The following is a 9,951-nucleotide window of genomic DNA, read 5'->3' as shown; positions in this document are numbered from 1 at the left end:
GATCTGCTGTTTCTGACTGCTTTCGGGCTGAGAGGACTGCTCTGTTGTGTTGGGAGCATCTGTTCCAGTGAGGAACCCCTTTTGTTTCACGCGAAAAGGTTTCCGGTAGCCCTAGCTGCGTCATTTTTAAGATCGGGAGGTATACAATGTTTATTTGCAGTTTACTGTTATTTTCTCTCTGTTTATTTCGGTTTCGGTTTATTTAGCCTTTTTATTACCGGATCTATACCTTTCATTTCTGCGTATGCTCTTTGCCCTGCGACTCTGTTCGATCTGGGCAAATCAGAAACAGAAAGGAAGGATTTTTCTCATGCGTATGCTCTTTTCCCTGCGCCTTAGGGTGATCTCGGAAAATCAGAAACATTGAGGAAAATATTTAGTTTCCGGGCAAAGCTAACTTTGAGCCGCAAGGTTCATTTTTGAAAATATTTATTTTTTCGGCTAAAGCTGACTTCGAGCCATAAGGTTCGTTTTCTTTGCATGTCCGTGTTGGGTTTTGTGTTTTTTGTTTTGTAGGGAAAAAGAGCTTTCTCAAAGCAAGCACGCAACCCAAAGCACCCCCCCCCCCTCTCTCTCTCTCTCAAATTTTTTGTATAGATCAATTGGTTCAAAGCTATTTTAAGAGAGTAGAGGTCTTGGGTTCAAGTCTCCATTTTGTGGGGGCGGACTTTTTCATTTCCGCACTTCGTCGGCAACTTCAACAACTTTTTTTCAAAAAGCCATAACTTCTTCATCTGGAAGCCGTTTTCAGAGCCGTTTTTTTTAAACCAGCCTAATTTTTCGAGATCTATCCATTGGAACACTTATTTTCAGCATCTTTAGCTTCAGTTCCCATTAAAATGGAAAGTCAATACCAAGTTACCCTTGACAGCACCAACTACTTCCAATGGTTGGCTTACATTGAGGATTTACTTAGAAGTAAAGGTCTGTACAGAATAGCCTCAGGCCAAGAAAAGAAACCGAAGGATGAAGATAAGGCTGCTAAATGGGAAAATAGGCAAGATCAAGCACGTGGATTGATAGGGATGTCTATTTCTCCAAATCTTAGATTCCATATTGCAGAAATTGATACTCCTGATGAAGCAATGAAACAAATCAATAAAGTTTTTGGGATTAAAAATGAAATTAGAGCCCATCAATGTCCAAGTTCAAGACCCTTAGATATCTTTTGGAAGGTGTTAAAGTTAAGAAAGAAGATAGTAACCTTATCTATTCCATTCTTACAAAGTTGGGACCAGCCTACTCTGTGTTTGTTTCCAACTTCCATTCTACAAGAGAAGCCTTCATTTCTCAAGGAAAAGACTACAAGCCCCCTTCCTTTGACTCTTTTTGTGATTCTTTAATAAGAGAACAAGAAAAACTCTTACACCTTGGTCTTCTTAATCTTGGAAACTCTTCCAAGAAAGCGTTAGCCGCCCAGCAGCAACCAAATTCAAAGAATCCTAAGAAGTCATATCCTAAAAAAAATGGTCCTAAACCAAACAAGGGTCCTAAGCAATTTCAGCCCCAAAATGAAAAATCATTTCAACAAAATGATAAGACAAATAAAAACAAATGGAAGAAGACTGATAGACATTGCAATTTTTGTAATCGAGATGGCCACTTAGAATCAAAATGCTTTAAGAAGATGGAAGCCTTGGAAGCAGCAATGAAGAAGCATAACATCCATTTGGGGCAATCTTCAACTTCAACTTCAACTTTAGGAATGGCACTTTCTGCATGTTGTTGTCAATCATCTCGGTCTGGCTATGCATTAAATGTATCTTCTTCTTCTCATTCTCATGAGTGGCTCATTGATTCTGGAGCTTCTTATCACATGGCCAAAAACAAAGCCATGTTTTCTTCTTTAAATGATTGTAACACCAAAAATATATATGTTGGTGATGATAGATCTCTTAATGTTGTAGGGACTGGAACTGTTCATCTAGACAATGGTCAGTTTAATGATGTATTATGTGTTCCAACCTTATCCTACAACCTTCTATCTGTATATCAGATAACTCATTCAAGTGAAGGTAAAATCGTTGAATTTTCACCTCATGATGTTGTAATCAAGGACTTAAGAGATCCTAAACAGATTTTGGCTACTGGCATTGCTGATGATTCTACAAGGTTGTATAAGTTTCACAACTTTGGGTCATCAAATCTTCCCTCAGTATTTGTTGCTCATAACGATGAAGTGAGCAAACTTTGGCTTGAGCGATTTGGTCACTTAAACTATCGCTCCCTTCAGCATCTATGTAAAGAAAATATGGTGACAGGTCTTCCTATGGTATCTTGCAAAGATGGTGTTTGTTTCGAATGTGTACTCGGAAAACATCATCGGGATAGTTTTGAAAAACGTGCCTCTTGGCACGCCTCAGCCCCTTTACAGCTTGTGCATAGTGATTTATGTGGTCCACTTCCAGTTGTGTCATTCTCTGGCTGCAAGTATTTCTTAACTTTCATTGATGATTTCTCCAGACGCACTTGGGTATACTTCTTAAAACTCAAGAGTGAAGTATTTAACACTTTTTTGGCCTTCAAGGCCTTTGTTGAAAAACAATCTGGACATCAAATTCTTAAGTTAAGATCTGATAATGGCAGAGAATATGTTAAAAACACATTCATCAACTATTGCACTGAGAATGGAATTCAAATGCAACATACTGTTCCATATACTCCACAACAAAATGGTGTAGCTGAAAGGAAGAATCGCACCTTAAAGGAAATGGCTAATTGTTTGCTACAATCTAAAGGACTTGGTCTTAGTTTTTGGGCAGAAGCAATTAACTGTGCAAATTACATAATAAATCTCACTCTTACTAAGGCTTTAAAGAATATCACTCCAGAAGAAGCATGGAGCTCAATCAAACCAGATGTAAGTCACTTTCGTGTTTTTGGAAGTGAAGCGTGGGCCCATATTCCAGATGAAAAGCATAAAGCTTTAGAACCTAAGAGTGAAAAATGTACTTTTGTTGGATATTCTGAAGATGTCAAAGGCTATAGACTTATTCCATTTAAGTCCAAAAATGTTATCATTAGAAGAGATGTAAAATTTGATGAAAATATATTGGCCTGTGAGCCTAGTCCGGCGGATGTGCCACCTCTCTCTATCTCTTCTACCTTTGAAAACATTTCTTCTTCAGATGATGAAAGTGAGGATGACAATCCTCCCCCACCATCTCAGGATCCTCCTTCAGCTCCTGAGCTTCCAAAATGGGTTCGTGCTACTCGAGATGCAGCAGGTGATCTTGCTGGTGATCCTACAGATCAGCGACGTACACGTTCTCAGTTCGAGAGAGCCTCTTCTTTACTGGCTCAAGCTCCAGTAAATTATGATCTTGACACCTTTGCAGAAGCTTCAGGCCATCCAGATTGGGAAGCAGCTATGAATGAAGAATATCATTCATTGTTGGCAAATGATACATGGGATCTTGTTCCTCTACCAAAGAGACGAAAACTTGTTAGATGCAAATGGGTTTACAGAACCAAGTATGGACCAGATGGGAAAGTTGATAAACATAAAGCTCGTCTTGTTGCTAAGGGTTTTTCACAGGTTGAAGGCATTGACTACACTGAAACCTTCTCCCCTGTTGCCAAAATGAACTCTATCCGCCTTGTTCTTTCCCTTGCTGCCTCCTTCAAATGGGAAGTCCATCAGATGGATGTTAAATCTGCCTTCTTGCATGGGGACTTGCATGAAGAAATCTATATGGAACAACCCATTGGCTTCATACAAACAGACTCCAGCCTTGTATGTCGACTTAAGAAATCCCTTTATGGTCTCAAGCAAGCTCCTCGGGCTTGGTATGCCAAAATGGATAGCTTTCTTTTAGAATCTGGCTTTTCTAGGTGTCATTCTGACAATATTGTCTACACCAAGAAAGTGGGCAACTCTCTTATCATCTTTGTTCTTTATGTTGATGATCTTATCCTTACTGGCAATGATCCCAACCTTATAAACCATGTGAAGTCTAGCCTTAAAAGGAAATTTGAAATGACAGACTTAGGACACTTACACTATTTTCTCGGTCTTCAAGTCTTGCAATCCAAGGAGGGTATTTCCCTTTCCCAGTCCAAGTATGCTTGTGATATTCTACGCCATTTTCACATGGAAGACTGTAAGCCAGCCCCTTCTCCCTTTCAGTCTGGAGTCAAACTTTCAGTCACTTGTACTTCTCTTGAAGTTGATGCTACCTTATACCGTCAACTTGTAGGAAAACTTTTGTATCTAACCCATACTCGTCCTGACCTTTCCTTTGTTGTTGGCCTTGTTGCTCGGTTCATGCAAAACCCCCGTGAAAGTCATTGGAAAGTAGCTAAAAGAATACTTCGTTATGTTCGAGGTACAGTTCAGTTTGGGATTCATTACAGTGCCGAAGCAGCTCCTCTATTGGTTGGTTTCACTGATTCTGATTGGGCTAGTGACCCTGATGATCGGAAGTCTACTGCCGGTTATGTGTTCACTCTTGGTTCAGGACCTATTACATGGGCTTGTAAGAAACAAGCTGCCATTTCTCTTTCATCAGTAGAAGCAGAGTATCGTGGTGCCGTAGAAGCTAGTAAGGAAGCCTTCTGGCTTCGTCAGATCCTGTCAGAGTTTGGCTTTGAGCAGCAGCATCCGACTACACTTTGGTGTGATAATCAAAGTGCCATTCAGCTATGCAAAGATCCAGTCCAACATCAGCGCGTCAAACACATTGAACTGCACATGCACTTCATCAGAAAGCTCATTCACGACCATGTTCTTGAAGTGCAATATTATTCAACAGATGATCAAGTTGCAGACATCTTCACAAAGGCTCTCACAGAGGTGAATTTCACTAAACTTCGATTTATGGTTGGAGTTCAAGAAGTTGTCACTAAGGGGGGATAGGCTCTAGTGCCTCCTTCCTTCTCCTATTGTGTCATATTTGTAAATCCTTCAATCCTATCCCAAGTTGTTCTTAAGGGGGGATGTTAGGATATTCCGACACATAGGAAATAGTTAAGTACAACTTGGTCTAGTGTAAAGTTAGGTATAGAGTTAGGTAAAGTGTGTTTCTTTACCATTGTACATTTTGTAACTTACAAACCGACGGTCACGATATGTAGTGATCCGACGGTTCATACTCTCCTCGGTATTACCGACACTTGATCCGTGGATTGACACCCGATTGGTCCATGAATTCTATTTAAAGCGCATGGAGGGTCATTTGTAGGGTAATCCGTGCATGAGAGAAACATATGTAAATTTTCATTCTTTTATTAATAAATTGCCTGAAGTGGCCGCGTTGGCTCAGGCCGTGGACTGTTTCCCTCTTTGAGGGTTTTAACCACGTCAAAATACTGGTGTATTGATCTGCGATCTGGTTGTGAGCGGTGTCCTTTTGGTGTTCTGTCTGAGGAACTTACCCTGTAAATTCCTACATTAACAACAACATAAATTTGCATATATGAAGGCATGTCCAACTTAAAGGCATTATCACCAACCTTTTCCAAAATTTTGAATGGACCATATCTAATTGGTTTCAGTTTTTTACCTTCTCCTTGGAGCATCTCTTTGTTAATGTGAAGCCAAAATTCATCACCGACTTGGAACTTGTGATCTACACAATGCTTGTCGTGCCTTGATTTGTACTTTCCTTTACTATTTTCAAGTTGATCTTGCACTACTTGATGTACCATTTGGATTTGTTCAATGAACTCCTTGGCTTTGTCCATGTTACCATCAATAGCAACATCCTTCTTACCAAGATGATACAACACATTATGATGCAAATGGTAAACAAATTCCTCTACTTGATTCCTTTTATTCAATCTTGATTGTACATCTTGAAAGTCTGTGTTTTGATGATCATAACTTTCATGCAAAACAAAATAATGCTAGAGGAAAGTAGTTACACAAACAATAGGCCTAGAAAGCATATCAACAAACTTTTCGCTTATACCTTTCTTATTCCTTTTGACCAAGTGGAATAGTAGAAGAAAACCCATCTAATGAAAGTGTCTTTGTCGCTACAACTTAATCATTGCACCATTGAAAATTTCTGAATGAAATGAAATGGGCTTACCATGTTGCATAAGGACTGCGCCCATGGCATAGTTACATACATCAACCTGAAACTCAAATGACTTTTTCAAGCCTAGAAGAGCAAGTATAAAGGCTGAACTGATCTTTTGTTTCAAAGAATCAAATGCCTCTTATTGTTTTCCTCCCCACTAGAAGACCTTTTGCACAACTGCCAAAGAATGCAAATGAGCTACAATAGAAGAAAATTTAACAAAAATTTTCCTCCAACATTGGGTTGCTCCCAAAAAACCTCTTATCCAAATGACTATCTTGAGCGTTGACCAATCCATAATGGCATCAATCTTGGAGAGGTCTAACTTCAACTCACCTTCTCCAATATTATGGCCCAAGTACATCAAAGAAATTTTACCCAACTCATACTTTGACATCTTCAATAATAAATGTTCTTGAAATACGACATCAAGTATTTTTTTCTCACACATGACATGTTCATAATCAAATTTTCTGAAAAATGAAAATGTCATCCAAGTAGACTATCATGTCTAGAAATGGCTTCAATACATATTTCTTCATTTGCATGAAAGTAGAAGGGGCATGGCAAAGACCAAAAATCATAACAAGCCATTCAAACAAACCTTGATTGGTTTTGAGTGTCATCTTCCATATGTCTCCTTCAACAACTCTACTTTGATGATTGCTACTCCTTGAGTCCCATTTAATGAAATGCTTTCCCTTCTTCTTCGACAACAAAACAATAGGTGCACCACATGGTAAAGGAGATGGTTGGATGATCCTTTTGTTCAACAACCCTTGGATTTGCTTTGTTATTTATGCACTTTCCCTTCCTAACATCTGGTGTATGTCAATGTTAGGAATAAGATACTTTTGCTGCAATGGTATTTCATGTTGAATTTTTATTTTTTTTGAAACACCTCATCATCATTGGTAACTACATCAACCAAATCAATTTTAAATTTTGAATTACAACCACCAAACGCTTCATAATCAACATCAACATTGGGTTTGATCATAAGAAGCACTAAATTCTTGCTTGAATTTGCTAGTATTTTCATTTGCCCTGCATTAACTAATGAACGATTTAGTTTCTTGCGATGAGCTCTCACAATATACTCCACACCATCTTTGAACAAGTGGTACTTGTTTTCATGACGATAGAATATTTATTTTCTATCATAGAGGTAAGGACTACCCAAAACAATTCCTAAAATATCAAGCGATACAACATCTAATTCAATTTCGTTAATGAAGTTTGTTGTGATTGCAAATTGAAGAATACATTTTCTTGTAACCTGTAAGTTTGTGTCCTCGCATATCCAACCCAATGGATATGACTTGGATGAAAGATGTTTTCAAGATTAAGTTTCTTAACTAAGTTTTCAGATATCAAGTTGACTTGAGAGCCACTATCAAATGATGTGTCAATTTTAGTATGTTTTGAGATTACCCTCACATGAAATAATTCAATCCTTGTTTATTCATTTGGAGTGCTAGTGTGACAATTTGATATATTAGTGCTAGCAATGGATTCTTTTTCTTTTATACCCATGGTTGTAATTTTAGTTTCATCAGCCTCATCAGATCCCAAATCCTCTTGAATGATTGCAGTTGCCTGTTCTTTTCCTTTGTTGTTGAGTTTCTTTGGTTTCATCTCGGGATGAAGCTTCCAACAATGAGCTTCATCGCGACCCTCTTTGGAACAATGTTTACATATTGTTTTCTCTCCTTCCTTTTTAATGGATTCATTTTTCTTTCCTTTGAAACCCTTTTCTTTTCCTTTACCCTTGAATGGATTTTTACTATGAGTATTTTTCCCTCTTGCCTCAAGATGAGTGGCCTACACACACACCTCATCTATATTATTGGGATTAAACATAAGGATAGTATGCCTAAGGTAACTGTGTAAACCCCCTATATACTTTAGCAACGTGTCTTGTGATTGCAAATCTACACCTAAAATTAGAGACCTATTTCTAAATTCTTGGGTGTAATCTTGCACATTTTGACCTTTAAGTTGTCTAAAGTTTTGCTAATTCATGATGAATTTCTGCATATATGCTAGAGGGTAAAACTATCTTTTAATTGCAGCAATGAAATCAGACCAAGAAATTGAGATCTTACCGTGTTTTTTTTTATCTCTTCTTGTGTCTTTGATTCCCACCATACTAGTGTTGCACCCTCTAGCCTCAAGGAATCTAGCTGAATCTTTATGTCATCCTCTTGAAGGTTTTGAATTCTACAATAGACCTCCAACAGACAAACCCAATTGTCAATCTTCTCTGCATTCACTTCACCATTATACATGGGCAGTTCAAATTTAACATCAAGATTTAACATGGGTGATTTACTAGTTCCTTTTGAGGTATGTTGATGAGTATGAGTAAGGGTTGTATTAGTGGAAGAGTGTGAAGATGCTTAAGAAGAGGAAGATGAAGAAGATGGTGGATAGGGTGGAGGTTTAACTCCATTTCCATTACCTCCTCCTCCTGAATAACCTTCTCATTTTGGAGGCTTAGAGATTTCACCCTGCAGTTTGGTATTACTCTCTTCATAGAGGACCTTCACCATCTATGTCATATCAAATAAAGCCTTCCTAAATACCTTCTCATCCTCTGTCATGTTTGTAGGCTCTCCTTCATGAGACATGCTCATTGAAGTTTCAACTGCAACTTGAGGAAGAACTGGTGGTGGAGATTGTGGAAACCTTGCACTCTTTCTCCTTGACCCAACTTCAGGGCATTCAACCAGCTTCTCTTCTCCTCTCTTGAGCTTCAACCTTGTAAACATGACATTCACTTGCAAACAGTTAAATCCTTCTTACACAAAGAAAACCAAGATCTCTATACAAAGAATTGATCTGATTGGGAAAATTAGTTTTGTTGTGATAAATTCCTTTTCACAATATGTTAAAAGTGCTTAAGGATTCATGAGTTCATTGAAATTTTAATCATGAGATTTTGAGTGCTTTTATGTAAATTTTATGTGAAAATTAACATAAACAAATGACTGAACAAGAACATATAACATACATGAACATCACCAAAAACAGTGTCACAAAAACACATGATGAAGGAGTTCACCCCTCCTGGGCTACGTCTCCTTGGTCCAGCTTCCAATGGCTTGTCCCTCTATATTATGCTAAAAAATGTGAATACATCAATTTACAATGCTTAGATAGCTCTGAAACTTGTTCCCATGGCTCCAAAATGCCCAAAAATGCCTATGTAGCCTTTTTCTGCTTCTGATTTGGTCAAAAACTGAAGAAATTATGGCTTTTCCAAATTTTTTGCTAATCGCACTGCAAATTCCCCAAAATCCAACACCATCTTACAAATTCACTGATTTTCGGGCGAAATTGTTGGACGCGTTAAATTGCCTCTAACGCCTTATATCTGAATTTTGTGGCCATATGGGGGCTACATGCCCATGGCTAAGGCCAACGCCCCGCCCCCGCTAGTCGGGACCCCCGCACCTCTCCGGTGGTGGTCACATTGTGGCGCATGCCCAAGGGCTAGCCCCTCCCTCTAATTGGCGTAGACATTGTATTCAAATAAAATCTGCGGACATATATGGTTAAGAACTTTGCGATGCCATGTTGGTATGTGGCTTGTCTCGTTGCTTTGTGGTCATGGGTTTGACCCCCGCTGTTGCTGCCCAGAACATGACCCAAAATTTTGGTGGCCCCCGGGCTGCCACGTGGTGGCCTTTGGCTGGGCCACATGTTAGCCCGTGGTTGGCCACCAACCAACCAATCAAAACTGCCAAATTGCACCTAATGAGAATGTGCCACTTGGAACAACGTGATTCATCGAAGCTGATTGACCAATGAAACTGCCACATAGACCTGCACATTCAACGCCACGTCAATAGTACAGACTGCTGACTGGGCTATCATTTTTTGCAAAAATTCACATGTTCGAGAAAGCGAACAGAACATG

The sequence above is a fragment of the Pinus tabuliformis genome, chromosome 4_2, assembly GCF_031772625.1.
Source record: "Pinus tabuliformis cultivar Carrire ecotype Pingquan chromosome 4_2, CPIR1, whole genome shotgun sequence".
Taxonomy (NCBI): domain Eukaryota; kingdom Viridiplantae; phylum Streptophyta; class Pinopsida; order Pinales; family Pinaceae; genus Pinus; species Pinus tabuliformis.
The sequence above is the reverse complement of the archived record's forward strand: the minus strand, read 5'-3'. Positions refer to the sequence as shown.